The 17150-nt window shown below is 49.1% G+C and overlaps 1 pseudogene; it reads left to right on the top strand.

Annotated features, from left to right (window-relative positions):
• Positions 1-4828: 4828 nt before the first annotated feature.
• LOC144249049 (zinc finger protein 384 pseudogene) lies at positions 4829-6515 on the top strand (annotated as a pseudogene).
• The last annotated feature ends 10635 nt before the right edge of the window (positions 6516-17150 follow it).

Raw genomic sequence — 17150 nt, 5'->3', positions numbered from 1 at the left:
CTAACTGCCTGTAGTGAGGAATGTGGTATTTTGCCCTTTAAATCATGTTAAGAGGACAGCTCTCTCTGGTTAAGTATTTTTGCAAAACAAAGCAAAGCACACAGGGGAGCCCAAGGGACTGGCAGGAGGCAGTGAGGGGGGCCAGGGTGTTCCAGATGTGTGTAGTGGCCAGCCCACTGAGCTGTGTCATCAGATAAGAGCAATTATTTGCTTCAATTGTGCCTCACAGCTAGGGGGAAAGTCTGTGTTCCAGAGACTCTACTGCACCTGGGAGGGAGTCCAGCCATGAAGGCAGGGGTCATGAAGTGGCAGTGCAGGTGGCTTTTCTGGGGGGCCAGGAGGCATGGCTTGGGCCTGAGCTCTTAAGTGGACTCAGCTGCTCAGGCCCAAGCCTTTCCACCTGCCTGGGGCCCTACAAGGCCTGCAGCTGTGGGAGATGTTCTGCGCTTGTGCACAGAGACCTCTGGCCACGTGGTGAGAGCAGGGAACAAGGCTCAGCCCTGCCCCTCAGGACCAATATAAGGTGCAAGGAGGGCTGCTGGCTCTCCTCTTTGCTCTGCTCAACTTGTTTTTATGGTAAATAGATTAGTAACAAATCCCCTGTTTTTTTTTTTTTTTTTTTGGGGGGGTGGTACTGGGGATTGAGCCCAGGGGTGCTTAACCCCCTAGCCACATCCCTGGACCTTTTTACTTTTTTATTTTGAGACAGGGTCTTGCTAAGTTGCTTAGGGCCTCCCTAAATTGCTGAGGCTCACATTGAAATTGTGATCTTGCCTCAGTCTCCTGAGTTTCTGTGACTGTAGCATGACTCTCTTTCTCATGAAGAGGGCTAGAAAGTTGATTGTGGTGGGTTTCCTTTTCATTTGTATCTTTGCTATCGAGATCTCTTTTTACCACAAACTGTTTTCTCCAAGACACCCCCACTGGGCATAGGCATGGATCAGAGCCTTAGGTACTTTGGGGATGGTGGGGACAGCACAGGGGGTGTTTCTGCAGAGCTGTGCTGTGAGCTCCATCCCCCTCCACACAAGGGGCAAGTGTAGGGAGGAGGATGTGACCTGCCAGGGCCACCCACAGAGCTCCAGGTGAATCTGCCCACTAGGTGGGCGTGGCCACAGGGCTGCTGGCCTGGATTCACCCTGCAGACAGCCAGGCCTTGGTGGCTGCACAGTGGGGGGCTGTGCTGGAGGGAGAGTGGAATGAGGCATCCCACCGCTGCACCCACAGGGGACATGTTGGCCTGGATGGGGAGCTGACTGGGCAAGAAGACCTGAGTAGTGTGAGGTCCTGCTCTTCTGCAGGGACAGATGCCAAGGGAATTGGAACTGGAAGCAGGAGAGGTGGCCTTCTCTGAGCAAGGCTGTGCTGTATGAATGGCCACTGTAATGTCCACTAGAGAGCCACCTTCACATACCCGTCAGGCCCTCCAAGAGTGAACCATGAGCCATTGAGCATCAGTGCCAATCAGGTGAGACCCACTGCTTCCATGACTGCCCTGGGGTCAGGACACTAGGGATGGGGGGAAAACTGCTCAAGGTGGGGGACAGAGGATTTAGATTCTGACCCCTTGCAGAGCCCATGAGGACGGCCAGCACCACCAGGTCCTCAGGCGCACAAGGCGGACCGCGGGTCAAATCAATGTGAATATTTAGGATGTTGGCAGTTGTTTAAATTTATTTTTAAAAGCAGCTTTACTGAGGTAAAATTGATATACAAGGAGCTGCACATGTTGAATACACACAGTTTGGGGAGTTCGGGTGTGCCAAGCACCTGTTGACGCCATTTCTACCTCCAAGCAACAGACGCATCTCCAGCACCTGTGCGGGTGGCGCACCTGTGCAGGTGTGGGTGTTGAAGGGTACTCGACAGGAGAGCAGTGCTCCTGACAGGTGAATGATCCCCTGTTGTTAACTGCAGGCACGATCCTGTGGGGTGGATCTCTAGAACTTGGCCATCTAAGTTAGCTGAAACTTTATACATTAGTAGGCTTTATTTTTACAGAAGTTTTGGATTTATGGAAAAAGAGAGCCGACTTCACCATTTTGATAGTCATTTCCCCTGCAATTTCCCCTGTTGTTAACATTTTGCTTGGTTGTGGTGCATTTGATACAAGTAACAGACCAATATTGACACATTATTGTTAGCTAAAGTACATGATCTATTCAGGTTTCCTTAGGTTTTACCTAATGCCCTTTTTCTATTCTGGGATCCTATCCAGGAGACTGCCTTACATTGATTTGTCATGTCTAGTCAATGTAATTTTGAATTCCAAATTGAGACTGATTATCTTGAAGATATCATAAGATTATACATTATCTCGCTGTTAAGGTTATGGTAGCTATTGTCATGAAGAAATCCCAGATCTCAAGAATAGCACAAGGTAATTAGTGTCAGCAGACTTATTTCCTTGTGGTGCCAGGGTCTGGCTCTTTCCTGGTCCCTGGGAACCCTTGGTATCCAGCCAACAGAGCAGGAAGCACAGGAAGGTGCCTGGATCCCCAGTCACCCAGGCCAGGGCACGACAGCTGTCCACTCCTTCACTCACTTGCACGCATGAGAGAACCAGTGCATGGTGGAGCCTGGCGGTGGGGAGCCATGTGCCCCAGGGTGGGGAATGGGCCTGTGGGAAGTCCTCTCTGCCACATAGTGTGGGTTAAAAGTCCAAGGGGCTGGCTGAGCTTTTACCCAGAGGAAAGCGTGGGGAACGGGTTGGACTAATCTAGGCAGGATCCTGGAAATCTTGGAAGGGGTAGAGCGTGGTGAATTGTGGGCACAGTGAGGGGATGGGCCATGGGTTTGGGCAGGGTTGACATGGCGCCTGGTAGGACTGGAGAATTGGCCAGATTCCAGATCATGGTGTCTTGTTTCCTTGGAGTTTCCAATTTAACCTCAGGGTGATAAGGTAACATTGGAGTGTTTTAACCTGTGAGTGATATCATTAGCTTTGTAATTAAGAAATATACTGACCAGATATAAGATAAACACGTACTGGAGACCTCATGTCCAGCAATGTGGCTGTAGCATTGATATTGTCCCTTTTTGTCTGAAATAAACTGATATTGTCCCTTTTTGTCTGAAATAAACCACCCCCCAAAAGAGGAAGTGATGGGTGTGCTAATTGGTTTGCTCACAGAAATCATTCCACAGTGAAACTTCTAGGATGTAATTTCTATTTGTCCCTCATACTCAATAAATATGGACAAAAATGCAGAATATGAGGGTCACAGGGTGGAGAATAGACTGGGCAGAAAGGGCTGGACAAGCTCAGCTGGGCACGGCAGGGCATCTGGGAAGGAAGAGGTGGCAGAGAACAGATTAGATACCATGGCTGTGGAGGGAAGGGGGCGAATGTGCTCCTCTGTCCCAGCACCAGGGAGGCACTGGCCCAAGTCCCACCCCTTAAGGAGCCTCTCCCTTTGTGCTCCCAGGGATCAGGATGGATTAATTCAGCTTTCCTTCCCCATCTCCATGGAAGCTAAAAGCCCCTCAATGAACAATGCACCACTGATAAAGAATGATGCCAATTGCAATTTTGAGACCCCATCGAATTCATGATGCATCCCATTCTCAGTAACATTGGAAGGTGAAGGAATTCGATAGGTAACTTACTAGAATGGAGAATGGAATTCCCTGGTCATTGTGTCCCTGGCTTTGTCTCTGTAGCCAGCCTGTGAGTTCTGCAAGGGCACAGACCTCGCTTCATACTTTTGTAAACATCTCGTGCCAGCTTTAAACCAGGAGCATGGTAGTTGTTGCATAAAGATGAACTGAGCTACAAGGAGACAGTGTGGTGGGGAGGAGCTACTGCTTCAGTGTTAGGAGAGCATTTTATATTTTGTAAATGAGGAATCTGTATATTGTGGAGAAAAAGTGGCAAAAACATCAGTACCAACTTGCATTTAAAAATAAAATTGAGGGGCTGGGGATGTGGCTCAAGCGGTAGCGCGCTCGCCTGGCATGCGTGCGGCCCGGGTTCCATCCTCAGCACCACATACAAACAAAGATGTTGTGTCCGCCGAGAACTAAAAAATCAATATTAAAAATTCTTTCTCTCTCTCTCTCTCTCTCTCTCACACTCTCTCTCCTCTCTCACTCTCTCTTAAAAAAAATAAAAAATAAAAAATAAAATTGAGAATGACTTTAGAATTCTAGAGTAGTTGCCACGTTCCCATACATCCCACACACAGCTTGATTTGTTAGCATCTTATAAAACCAGAGAACAATAGTCAAAGAAATTCATCGAGGTGCGCTAATAGTGACTGAATGACAGACTTATTTGGAATTGCTTTTCCCACTGTGTGTCTTTACGTTCCAGTAGGAGCCGAGTCTCCTTAGGCTCCTGTGATATAATGTGCCATACTTCTGCCATTCTCACTCTGGGAGGGACTGAGTGCAGAACTTTCCTGGGCCTTTGATGGTTCCTGATTTTGCAGCTGGGTGGCTGGTGGTCACCCCTCTTGGTCTACTGCAACTGTGCATCCAGAAGTTCCTGTCCTTGGTGGGTCTCCTGAGTGCTGGATGGATTTGTGCTTTGTTAGCTCTGTCTTAGGAAGGAGTCAAAGTCCCTGCTTCTGAGCAACCTGTGAAATTAACAGATAAAGATTCACTGAATTTTCAAATGTTCCTTTGAAAATTTCCATTTTATATAGATAATATCACAATCTTGGATGAAATCTAAACTTGGGCGCTAATGGATTAAATTTTTAGATTTTTGCTTCACTCCTTCAGTTATTCTCTGGCTTTTGATGCCTCTCATCACTTCAGGCAAAGAAATGTGAATTGTAAAGACAAACATCCGGCTCTGGCTCAGGCTCTGGCGCCGCCGCAGCCATCGCCGCCGGAAAGTTCAGGAGCCCTGGAAAGGAGAAAGAATAAGACGACAGGAGGAAGAGAGAGAGAGGGTAGAATGGAAGAATCTCATTTCAATTCTAACCCATACTTCTGGCCTTCTATCCCCACAGTCTCAGGACAGATTGAGAACACAATGTTCATCAACAAGATGAAGGATCAGCTGTTGCCAGAGAAGGGCTGTGGGCTGGCTCCACCCCATTACCCCACCTTGCTGACAGTGCCTGCCTCAGTGTCCCTGCCCTCAGGCATCAGCATGGACACAGAGTCCAAGTCAGACCAGCTGACCCCACACAGCCAGGCATCCGTTACTCAGAATATTACGGTGGTCCCTGTGCCGTCTACAGGACTGATGACTGCTGGAGTCTCCTGTTCTCAGAGGTGGAGAAGAGAAGGGAGTCAATCAAGGGGTCCTGGTTTGGTAATCACATCCCCCTCAGGCTCTCTCGTGACCACAGCCTCATCAGCTCAGACCTTCCCCATTTCGGCTCCTATGATTGTCTCAGCTCTTCCCCCTGGCTCACAAGCCCTGCAGGTGGTCCCTGACCTCTCCAAGAAGGTAGCATCAACCCTAACTGAGGAAGGAGGCGGAGGTGGTGGTGGAGGTGGCAATGTGGCTCCCAAGCCCCCCCGGGGCCGCAAGAAGAAGCGGATGCTGGAATCAGGACTGCCTGAGATGAATGACCCTTATGTCCTCTCCCCTGAGGATGAAGATGACCATCAGAAAGACGGCAAGACCTACAGGTGCCGGATGTGCTCACTGACATTCTACTCAAAGTCGGAGATGCAGATCCACTCCAAGTCACACACTGAGACCAAGCCCCACAAGTGCCCACATTGTTCCAAGACCTTCGCCAACAGCTCCTACCTGGCCCAGCACATCCGTATACACTCAGGCGCTAAGCCCTATAGTTGTAACTTCTGTGAGAAATCTTTCCGCCAGCTCTCCCACCTTCAGCAGCACACCCGAATCCACACCGGTGATAGACCATACAAATGTGCACACCCAGGCTGTGAGAAAGCCTTCACACAACTCTCCAATCTGCAGTCCCACAGACGGCAGCACAACAAAGATAAACCCTTCAAGTGCCACAACTGTCATCGGGCGTACACAGATGCAGCCTCACTAGAGGTGCACCTATCTACGCATACGGTGAAGCACGCCAAGGTGTACACCTGCACTATATGTAGTCGGGCATATACATCGGAAACATACCTTATGAAACATATGCGCAAACACAACCCTCCTGATCTCCAGCAACAAGTACAGGCAGCGGCAGCAGCGGCAGCAGCGGCAGCAGTGGCCCAAGCTCAAGCTCAAGCTCAAGCTCAGGCCCAGGCCCAGGCCCAGGCCCAAGCCCAGGCCCAGGCCCAGGCCCAAACCCAAGCCCAAGCCCAAGCCCAAGCCTCCCAGGAATCACAGCAGCAGCAACAACAGCCACAGCAGCCACAGCCACCACACTTCCAGTCCCCTGGGGCAGCCCCCCAGGGTGGGGGTGGTGGGGACAGCAACCCCAACCCTCCACCCCAGTGTTCCTTTGACCTGACCCCCTATAAGACGGCGGAGCATCATAAGGACATCTGTCTCACTGTCACCACCAGCACCATCCAGGTGGAGCACCTGGCCAGCTCTTAGAGATCCGTGCTGCCACCCATTGGGAATAGGAGAAAGAAGTTCTGGTCTCTTTCTTCAACTCCTCTTGGGAAAAGTCCTTTTCTTCCGGGACAAGCCTTGGCACCATCTACTTGGGCCTCAGGCACAGCTTTCCTTTACAAGATACCATCATTATTTTCAACTCTTCTTCAAAAGGAACATCAGCCCTCCTGATTTGCAAAGGATACTGAGCTGATTGTGTCATCCAGCAGCCCCCTCCCAAGCAAAGCTTTTAAAGTTGGGGGTTGGTGCTCAAGGGAAGGATTTGCTGCGACCTCACAGAAACTTGTCTGGTGTGGGCACTTACCCTCTCCCTCATCCTCCAAGTTCAGGCTAAAAGAAGACTAGAGGCTGGTTCTCCAGATAACAAAGAGAAGGGAGCTCCAGATGCAACCAGCCTCCTGTCCTATGCTTGCCTGCAAAAGAATAGAGGTGTTTTTTTTGTTTGTTTGTTTTGTGTACCCCAACCCCTGAGAGCCATTTTCTTCTACATGGTCTCACTTCACTTCCTACCTACTGCTGGTAGAAGATGATTTGGGTGGGGATTAGACCTCCTTTTATTTGTAAGGGGGCAAGGGCTTAGATGTGATCCCCTTACAAATTTCCCAGGTGGTCAAGGCCCTGTACTCTGTCTCCCTATCTGATCCCCCAAGGATCTATGAGAACTTTGTGTTCTCTGTGAAACCCCCAGAACAAATGTGTTGCAGAGAAGGGAGTGTTCAGGGTAGACAAAAGGACTGGACTTAGCTCCCTAGGTGCCAGGTCAGACGCCGGACATGGATTTATATATAAATATATATATATAAATATATATATACCCGCTCATCACGGTCATCTTTGTTGTAACCATTTCTGTGTTTATAAATGCATTATCTCTGAGAATTAAAAAAAAAAAAAAGCAAACATCCCCCTCCCCCCATGTTATTCTAGTTTGAGGGAAAGCTAAGTACCTTGTGGAATCAGAGGGTGGAGAAAGCAAGCAAGACAGCAAGGAACTGTCTGGTGCTTCTTCATTTGCTGCTTTTGGCCATTCAATATTTCAAATTAACAGAGCAAAACAAATAGAAGCTCAAGGCTGGTGCACACCCTGGTACCCTGGGAAGCAGGCAAAGGTGCCAACATATTTTTAAGTTTTTTTTCCCCTTTTAAAGCGACCTGTATTGAACCAGTGGATTTCTGAGCCACAAATATTGATGACCATTCCAGGTTTTAGATTCATGACACCATAGTTAATGACCCCGATGATCAATAGGCATTACTTGCATTTTTGTTTTCCTATAAAGTCAACCCAGGAGGGAAATAATAGAAGAAGCCTCCTGTTTAGCCTGACCAGTGAATACAAGGATCTTTTTACATTGACAACTCAAATGATTACTCTGTGCCTAAATTCTCTTTGCATTTGATCTTTATTACAATGATGATCAGATTAGCTGACAGTCACTGCATAGAAAATGATAGATTCTCTGCAATGAGGCGGGATTTGGGGTGCAATTTGCAACTCAGTGACTAAATCAATTCATCCTAAAGGATTATATCCTTTCTATTTACAAAATTGAGATGAAACTATTTTCATAAAGTAGTTCTCACTTGCCTGGTTTAGCATACACTTCCAAATTTGTGCTCTTTGGTAATGAGAGAGGGGAGGAAGGAGGAGGAAGAGAACAGAGTGAAACTGAAGCTCTGAGTGTGGGTCCCTCACCCTTGAGTTGCAGGCGCCCATGGGCTTCCTTCCACCTCCTGTATTTTAACCCTTTCGGGTTGTGCAGAGCGTCGCAGTCCCCACTTGAACCTCTTCCTACTGTTAATAACCTAAACTCCATTTTTAAAAAATTCACATTTTGTGTTTTACTGGAAAGTCAAACTTTTTCCTCCTTTTACAGTGATTGTCCATAAAGACAAAGGGATGAAGGAGATCACCAGATGTCTAAGAAAAGATGAAGGATTTAGGTAATGAGATTGAGAACAGAGAGTGACTGCCAGGCTGCAGAGCTTGGGTGGCCTGTGAGACCCTCTCAGCCTCCAGAATGCAGGGTCCAGAAACAGCCCCGCTGGCCCCTGTCTCCAGGGTGTTGGTCAGCACCCTCGCTGTTGCGGGTGGTGAGGTGCAGACCCACCCCGTGGGCCTCTGGCTGAAATGTGCACTTTTTATGTGGGTGTTGAAGTGTGCTTGGAGGAGACCTCATTCCCTCTCACTCCAGGATTTTTAGGAGCAGGAGATGTTGAGGAAACTCCGTGGTGATGGTGTGGTGTAAATCCTGGTGGTGGGTCTTGTCCTGCTCCATCACTGTCCGTGGGTCTTAGGCCCAGAACTCATTCATGGACTTTAAATGTTGACATTTAACTCTAGGCTGGTAGTTTTTCTTTTTTAAATAAAGATTTCATGCTGTAAAGCAATGATTCATTCTTAGAAATATGGTGATCTCAGTTTCCAAACAGATCCCTTGGCTGCAAAGGTCATGAGAGCTTCGGTACAATTTTAGGGAGAGGATGCTTCCAAATGCATCTTCCTCTGACCTCAGAGGAAGGGTGATGTGTGGGTGGGAATGGTGGATTCCATGATGTTAGGGTCTGTAAACAAGTCAAGATGGCGCCTGGCATTTTGCCAGAGGGAGTGGATTGTGAAATAACACCAGCGAGCCATTAAGTGTGGAGATTCCTTATTGGTTGACTGCTGTATCTAGTTTATGTTAATTAAGATAAGCTGTGTGTAATGTATATATACCCGTCCTGTCCTTCAATAAACGGCTCCTGCTGTATCAATCTACACAAGTTCCTTGTCACCCTCCGGTTAGTTTGCCCAGCCAGCAGGGCTTAGGCACCATTTGTCAGGGCAAAATGTGGTGTAAGCCTCCCTGTGCTGCCTCTGAGAGCATGTACAGCTCAGGGACCGAGAAGAAAGGTGGGTGGTAGCAGAGGGTTCATGCAGGTTTATTGAAACCTAGTTCCTCTGGCCCACATAGAGCTCTCACATTTAAGTATCGAAACTTAACTCATGTTTAAGAGGAACCTTTTATAAACCTGCCTCATCTGAGCAGAACACCGTGCGTACTCTTGTGTGTGTGTGTGTCGGGGGGGGGGGGGCGTTCAGTGGTCACTGGTGATTTTACTGTGAAAGTACTGGGCACATCCATGGCTGCCTTTCTAAGTGTCTGCCTCCTGTGAGCAAGTCTTTTGAAAGCTCCTTTTTCCATTGTTACAGATCTCCCCCTTCATGGTTTCTACTCTCTATGCTCATGGAGGGGCTTCTGCTTGGACAGTGCCTCAGGTAGCTTCCTGGGGAAGGTAAAAGCAAACCTCTGCCTGAGAAACTATGTAAGCTGTGTGCCCCAGTAGTCACAGCCACCTGTGGCCTTTAAATCCAAATTAATGAAAATTAAAAATCTGTCCCTCATTTGCACCAGTGCCCCCCCAGTGCTGAGTGGCACAGGTGAGGAGCCATGATTCCTGGAGGGGCCAGAAGCTCAGCCAGGGGAGAAGGCTCTGCTCACCTGGCTCTGTGACTGGCATCCACTGCCAAGCTGGCGAATAATCAAGCAATTTGCACTTGTCAGTGTGTCCACAGAAGTAAAAATTGGTTCTGAGGCTTAAAGGACTGCTTGTTTTGTTTTATCCAAAGTGTGTGAGCGTGAATCCTCAGGCCTGGTAAGTCTGTTCTGGCTTCTAGGTTTTGAAAAAATGGCTTTTAGTCATTCTATTGAATAGAGTGGTCCATCTCTTCTCACTGAATGTCCTCCTTCTCCTCCTCCCTTTTCCTCCTCCTCATTCTCCCACCTCTTCCTCCTCATTTTCTTCCTCCTCCATCCTCCCCCTCTTCCTCTTCTTCTCTACCTCGTCCTCTTCCTCCTCCTCCATTCTTTAGTCATACATGACAGGAGAATCCATGTTGTTAGAATTCACAAGCATGGAATGTGTCGTCTTCTAATCAGGAGCCTGTTTTGGGGGATGTGCAGAATGGTGGGGTTCCCGTGGTGTGTTCATGGCTGGATCTTCTGAGGAACACTGCTTCCTCCCCTGACAACCCTGTGTTCTGGGGGTTGTGGAAGGCCTCCTCCCGAGACATCCCAAGTTGGGTCCTTCCCTGAGTTCTGCTGTGTGCCAGGCCAGGGGCCACAGGCTCTGGAACAAGCCATAGCCACTTCTCTCTGGGCTTCTGTTTCCTTGACCTTCTTACTTCTCCTATCTTGGAATTCTTTGAGCACCTTCCTGACACGTGGTGGCATCATGCAAATCTCTCCAAATCTACAGCCCACTTGCGTCTCCCGGGCAGTTGGCAGATGAGGATGTTCTCACGTGGGGGATTAGCTTGAAGAACCCATGTAGTGCTGCTTTCTCTTTCATATTTTGAGGAGAAATTTGTTGGGTAAAATTTTTAATTCTGCTCATTTTGTTTAAAAAAAGAAACCAATATTCCATCATAATATTAAGAATATTATATTCTTAATATTATGATGGAATTTTTCCTATAATCCACACCTTGACTTTAAAAATACAAACTACTTTATTTCCATTGCTAATGAGAAGGCCATTTAGAAAATATTTTTGCTTAATGCCTCTAATTATTTCTCTGGTTGAATGGGAATGTTGCTGTTCTAGAAACCTTTTAAGACTAACCAGAACCTGACTGTTCCTCAGAGGTTCCCTTGCCTTCCACAACCTTTGTTCTTTCCAAAAGCCTAGAGAGTACCGCAAGTGCCTCCTCCTCAAATGCTTCCGAGTCTATGTCTCCACAAAAGGAGTCTCCCTTTTGTCTTTCTCTATCAGCATTTCATTCTTGAGACTGGAAATATCAAACCCTGCATATGATTATTAGAGTCTTTAAAAATGTCTTACCACCTCATAAATTCTAATTTTCAAACCTGGCCTTTATTAAGGGCCAGACCTGTGGTTTGGTCATAGCATTTGGACTGTGCACTGACTATATTGTTTGAGGGTTTTTCTTTGTGATATGAGGAGCTGTGATCAACTGAAAAGTGAATTATTTAACATATTGCCCTGCGACATGCTCATTGTCAGATGAGACTCCCCGAGGTGACAAAGTGGGAACAAAGTGAGACGGGGACTGCTCTGCATACACTGTACATGCACTTCACAGAAGAAGGAGGGGAGAGGTGCTGTGGTAGGGCTGTCAGATTTGCCAAATAGAAATGCAGGACCCTGGTTAAATCTGGAACTTGGGTAGATATGAAAAGTGCTAGTGTAGCACTCTCCTCCGGGATACCTGGGGTGAACTTATAGAAACATTCCTGCTTTATCTGAAATTCCAATTCAGCTGGATGCTCAGGACATTGGCTAGAAACCCTATTTATGGTGAAGAAAGTCTTTGGAAAAGAAAATAATAGCTTAATAAATATATTTCACATCTACAGGGTCTCGGCAGATAGTGAACATAAAATGACTCTGCAGAAGTGAGAATGAGGAGCAGCTGTGAAACCAGAATAGATGAGATACAGAGATAAGGTCCAGGGTAACAGCGACCCATCCTTCCCAACTCCCTCCCTGAGGGTGGGAGGTTCTGGACTCTTGGATGTGCAGTGCCTCCTGTGCCTTGAGGCCTGCAGGTGGGCATCGAGGGCAGTGGCGGCCTCAGCCCCACTGCAGTGTCCTCTTAGCGCTTTGCAGACCACGTGCACTAACCTGCTGGCCCTTGGCCTTGTGCCTGGAAATGGATGGAGGGGCCCACAACTGATTCCAGGCACATCCTGGGGGTTCAACGACTTGGTGCACATTCCCCAGAGCTACAAGGGAGCATATCGATGTGTCTTTCACACTGCAAGTTCTAGGTCAGAGCCTATCCCGTGCTCTAGTTCATCCACAGCTCCTAGCAAGTGCCTCGCCCACGATCAGGTGGAAGAACAGAAGTGTTTGTTGGGGGAAGGGTGAATGCCAGTATGTGCACTGGTAGACTTAACTGTTGTGTAGAATACAGGGATGTGGTGTGTGTGTCTGCGTGTGCACAGATGCACGCACTCGTCACTTAGCACAATGACGGCTGTTGCAACAAACTCCTGAGCACACGCAGGTACCACCATGACTGAAGACGGGTCCTGGCTTCAACAGGTCTCACGTGCTGGTTCAGGGCATGGGGTGGCTCTCTTCTGAGCAGTGAGTACAGGGGTTCAGGCCCTTCTGCCTGTGGCTTTCGCAGGTTTACCACGTAGCCTCCAAGGTGGGCAGGATGACCAAGATGGAGAAAAGGAGTGAGCAAGTGTGGAAAGCTGAGTGGGCCCTGTCACGGGTACTCACCACATCACAGGCAAGATCTGCTGTGTGGCCCCCAAGGAGAGTCTGGGGAATAGAGTCTTGGGCGGGCGTTGCCTTCCAGCCCCTAGGAATAGGAAGCAGCATCTTTGGGTGGATGGCTACCCTGCCCTACTGCGCCTGTCCACTTATCAAGCCAGGGAGGTGGATAGCTCTTGACAGGAATGCCCATGACCCTGCCTCTTGACATTCATGCTGTTGGGGCTCAGAAGATGGCACTCTGAAGCGTGGCACTTTGGGAACAGAAGCAGCTTCAGATGTCTTTCTCTGCCCTCCATCCTCATGCCCCACCCCAAGCCCCCAGGAAAGCCCTGGAAACTAGAATTCCTCTTCCTCAAGGCAGTTTATGGACCTGGAGCCCCCTCCCCCAGACAAGCCACAAAGTCCCACCTCTGTGTCTCGGAGCTGGTTACAAAGAAACGCTCTGACTTCCCTTGTCTGGTGGTAGATCCTAAGATCCCCATTTTGGAAGAGGTCCTGCCTACCCCTGGAAGGTGAGAAGGCTGCACAGAAAGGCCAAGAAGAGCCGAGGGCTGTGCTGCCCAATCACCCTCTGACTGCCCTGCTCCACGGGACCCTCTGTGCTCACGCTGATCTTGTTGAGGGCCACAGCCGAGGGGGGATGACACATGGCATTTTTGCCAGAAAGGAGTGGTTGAGAGGTGACACCAGCAAGCCCTTTAGATGATAATGGTTATGTTAAGCTGTGTATATTAGACCCCTGCTATCCACCTTGGCCTGCTACTTTGGAGTTCTCACACGGATTCATGGAGAGTTCCCATTGGTTGGGGAAGTGCCAGAGGAGGGATTTCTGGTTGGTGTGTGGTTCCTCTAGGAGCCGCATGGCTTTTGGGGGGAGTTCCCAGGGAGTGTGCTGGTAGAGTTCAGAAATAAAGTTTGTTCCTGCTTCAGTGGCTCGTGATTTGTGCCCAGTCAGACTGCTGCATGATCTCATGGGGAGCGCAACCCCACCAAGTCTCCCTGGGCCTTTGACCAACACTCTGTGGAGTGCTGAGTGTTTCCAGCCACTGAATAGGCCACTGGACCTCAGGAATGCTGGAGCCTGGCTCTTGAAATCACTGCAGTCCTGTGAGAAGCCCGGGGCTAGGACTGTCCCTGCAGCTTCGTGAGAGACCTTGGAGCAGAGGGCTCGGCCGTGCTTGGATTCCTGAGCCAGGAAACCCAATATAAGTGTGTGCTGTTTTACATCACAGGGTTTCGGGGAACTCTGCTGTGTATAAATAGGTGGTGACACACGTGGACTTCGAGCAGCCCCACATCCTGGGAAGGCAAGACCTGCGAATCTCTGCCACAGTCAGCACAAAGGACTTGCTGGATGATGTGGGACTTACCCTGTCTTGTAGAAATTAAAACTGGTTATCTCCTTGGTCTTCCTAGGGTCCTGTGACCACCTCAAACAATCAACAGGACATTCTTAAAGTCCCCCAGACTTGCTTTAATGTCCTCTCATTTACCTTTTGGGGGAGAGGTTACAAGGAGAACCAAGCACTCGGCACCAGGTACCACACAAAAGAGCCCACAGCAGCTTGTGGTCACCTGTCCTCAGGCCAGAAAGGTACACAGGATGCCAACAGGCCACACAAGCTGTTCCCAGCTGCAGATGACTCATTATGGGGGTGAGGGTGGGCCGTGGGAGGCAACAGGGCCGTGGGAGGCAGCTTCCCTAGTGTGAAGAGGGCCAGGTGACCCTGTTCCCACCAGAAGATGCAGCGGGCTTGCTGGAATCCTTCTGCAGTGGCTGCCCAAGGATAACAGGAGCTGGTGTGTCGGGAGGCTCCTGGCCAGGAGATGACTCTGCAGGGGCAGGTTGGAAGGGGGACTTAGGGTTAAGTAATTCGAGTCCTTTTCAATTTCCCCAGATGTCAAGACCACATATAATATTGGGCCTTAATTTTAGGACCTGTATTCTGTTTAATGAAAAAGTAATTTTCGTGAGGGAAATAGGGTGATATTAGAGAACGAAACTGGAAAGGTACATAGAAAATAAGTCACATGGGAATGTCCACCTCATTTGGTGGCTTTTGTGTTGTTCCTTTCCATCTCTCCATGGTGAGCATTATTTGCATAACAAGGCTTCAATCAACCATCATTCTTGCATAAACCATAGGAGTTTTAGCCCCTTTTTTCTGAGTTGATTATTCACACTGGCGTTCCTTGTGTACACGTAAACACTCCTTCATCTCAATTTAGTTCAAAGCATGAAAAGTACCAATGTGTAATTAATCGCTATTCTTCACAGGATGGGATAGAAGCCAGCGTGATTGCGTCAGTTGTTACCAGGAGCTGAGGGTCTTTTCCATTTAATAAGGAAGAGTAGAAGGAAAGCCTGCAGACCCACACTTCACTTTCCATTCTTCCAGCATGTTCTACTTGAGTGTTCTCTGCTGCCAACAAGGAGCTCGAGATGGAAGGAGAAGTGGAGAACCAGCACCACCGTCTCCCCAGAGGGGCTCCTCTGAAACTTTATGCAGAAAAAAGTCAGCCATCCCTTGGTGTCTGTGGAGAATGGGGTCTGGGCAGGACCCTGGGGATAGTCAGCTGACCTTCAGCGTCTACAGATGATAGGATCCAGGGAGGACCCCTGGGGATGTGCCCATCCATGGCTGTTCAAGCCCCCTATGTAACTGCATTTGCACAACCTATGCATCTTCCTGTACTTAGCTGATAGCTAGCTTGCTTCTCACCCCTAAGACAGGGGAATGCTGGGTAAATGGCTGCTGTGCTCTATTGCTTGGGGGAGAATGGCGAGGAAAAAAATGTCTGAACGCAATTATTTTTTCAGAATACTTTTGATCTAGGGTGGAGATCATACAGATGGACGTAGAACCTACAGAGATGGAGAGCCAACTGTTTGTGATTTTGTCTCATAGCCTTGTAATAAAGAAGAAAGGCCAGAGTGCAGTGGTTTAAACGTGAGGTGTCCCCCCAAGCTTGAACAGCCATGGCTTGTACAGCCCTGCATGGGCACACCCCCGGGGGCCCTCCCTGGACTCTGTCTTCCATAGACAATGAAGGTCAGCTGACTATCCCCAGGGTACTCCATTTACACCACAATACAGGAAAGCTTAGCAGTGGCAGGATTGGGTTATGAACCTGATCAGTTCACTAATCCCCTGATAGGGATTAACTGAGTGGTCACTGGAGGCAGATAGGTTGTGGCTGGAGGAGGCAGGTCCCTGGGGACATGCCTTTGGGTTTTATATCTCTGCTTTCTGGTGCCATGTCCCCAGTGCTTCCCTCTGCCACACTCTTCTCCCATGATTTCTGCCTGATCTCAGGCCCCGAGCAATGGAGTCGAAGGACTGAGACCTCTGAACCGTGAGCCCTTAGACATACCTTTCTCCTCTAATTGTTCCTGTCCGGTCCTAGGGTCGCAGCAGTGAAGAAACTGACTAGAACATTCTGCTGGCCATTTCCTCCTTGCACCAGGACGACCTTCTGTGCATTGTGTTCCTGCCCAGGACAAACAAAATGGCAAAGATTCCAGTTCACTCACTTCTAAAAAGTGCCCGTAACCCTGCCGAGGTGAGCCCTCTACTTCACTAAGCCACGTTCGATTGTTTTCTCCTGTCTCTCCCACACCCATTTCATGCCAAGGCTGGTTGGTGTGAAGAGCCAGCTGTGCCAGGTTCTGGTGCAGCATGGCTTCTCGGGCTCCTATGGGGCTCCTTGTCCTCTGCATGTCCTCCACCTGTTCTCACCCAAGAGCACAGGGCATGGTCACTGTGGGGAGGCTCCTCACACACACCTAGCAACTCTCCTGTCCTTTGCATTAGCTCCTCTGGCAATGGTTGCTTCTTTGATGTGATGATTGAAGATGGTTGTCTGCACCTGGGCTGTTGTGAGGGCCTCCTTGCTGGCCTTCTTCCTTCATGTAAAACAATGACAGGTGTTCAGCTAAGTTAACTGCACAGCTGGGTGGGCTTCACTGCCACCTCTCCATCCCTGCGTGTATCCTGCCTTGATGGCATCTGCCCTCCGGGCTGCTGGCTCTCGCCCCTCGCCTCCCCTTCCTCGGACCCCATCTCCTTCCCTGATCAACTGTCACTGGCTCTGCTCTCCCTGCCTGGGTGGCCCAGCTGAAGGCGGGAGGCACTGGAACATATAACTATTTTGCCCTGGGCATCCAGGAGCAGTCAGACCTAGACAGAGTCCCGTTTTCACATCTTCTTACTCATGCACCTCCTTACTGAGAGGGTCCTTAGTTTTAATTCTATATCCCCAAACTTCATGTCAGCTAAAGGAGGGGAAGGGTTATGACAGGGACCCAGTTCCTGCACCTGAATCTTAGTGCGTTCATCACGGGGTGCAGCTCCTGTTTGTTTCTGTGTGACACTTAACTTGGACTCACAAGGAAAATCTGCCTGCA

The sequence above is a fragment of the Urocitellus parryii genome, chromosome 3 (assembly GCF_045843805.1).
Source record: "Urocitellus parryii isolate mUroPar1 chromosome 3, mUroPar1.hap1, whole genome shotgun sequence".
In the NCBI taxonomy this organism is placed as follows: domain Eukaryota; kingdom Metazoa; phylum Chordata; class Mammalia; order Rodentia; family Sciuridae; genus Urocitellus; species Urocitellus parryii.
Note: the sequence above shows the minus strand (reverse complement) of the source record. Positions and strands in the feature narration are given on the sequence as shown.